Genomic DNA, 1169 nt, shown 5'->3' with positions numbered 1-1169 from the left:
GGAGCGGGGCGGGCGCGCTACGGCGGCTCGCGAGGGACCGGCCGCGAGCGGCGGCTGCGCAGCGGCTGCGCGGGGCGAGGCCGCCCCTGAGGGAGCGGGCGGGAGGCGGCGGCGGCCGGCCCGGACCGCAGCGAGCGCTGAGGGACAGCCCGGGGAACTCGGGGCACGCCGGGGATCACAGCCGGTGAGGGTGGAAAAGAGCTCCGAGATCACCCCGTCCAACCTATGAGCCAACACCGCCGTGTCAGCCAGAGCGTGGCACCGAGGGCCAGGTCCGGTCTTTCCTTAAACATCCCTAGGGACGGTGACTCAACCCGGGCAGCCCGTTCCAGTGTTTAATCACCTAATCAGGAAATTCTTCCCAATGTTCAAGTAGTAACACAGTGGTTTCCCATCTGCACTGTGTGTTGTTAGGTGTGTTGTTGCTGTGATCCAAACCATAACAAATTGCTGCCCCTGGGCACTACGGCACAACTCTGTATGGGAAATTAGGGATGTCCAGTGAGTTCATGCTGTAGCTGTTTTTCCAGATGAACCAGCAAAGGACATCTCAATACTAACATAGCAGTGGCTTTGGCTATCCCAGGAAAGCTACCCCAGCCTTGGAGATGCTGAAAGACAGCCCTGGGATGACAGAAATGTGCATTTAGTCCATCAGAGTGACCAGTGACAGCAGAGACTAACTCTGATGGTGAGCAGCACTTCTGTCAAATACTTTAAAAGCCAAGGAGCTCCATTCCACTACATGAGATAGTTGAATCCCACATGCTTTGTTATTTATTTTGTCAATTCTGGAATACCACAGTCTTCCTGAAAAAGCTTTTGCTTCTTGGGAATGCTGTTTTCAGTTTGCCTGCATGAAACAGTGGATCTCTCAGAAATCAAGCTGTAGGTTTTGTGGGACCTCAGCTCTGGTCCCTTCACCCCCCACAGGCAATTGAGGACCTCTAGCTTTGTCTGAGGCTCGCTGGCAGGAGTGAGCTGTGGTCCCTCCCATGACAGAGTCCTGTTAGCAGCCCTTTAAAAGGGCAGTAAAGTGACCACATAATTTACCAGCTGCTATAAACACACCTGAGCATCTGCTTCCACAGCCATGCCCATGGTCACACCACCACCAGGAAGGATACCTTTTGGCCTGGGCAAGACTAAAAGGTGGTTCCAGTGAGAGG

This window comes from Catharus ustulatus, chromosome 20 (assembly GCF_009819885.2).
Source record: "Catharus ustulatus isolate bCatUst1 chromosome 20, bCatUst1.pri.v2, whole genome shotgun sequence".
NCBI classification, from domain to species: domain Eukaryota; kingdom Metazoa; phylum Chordata; class Aves; order Passeriformes; family Turdidae; genus Catharus; species Catharus ustulatus.
This window is presented reverse-complemented; position numbering follows the sequence as displayed.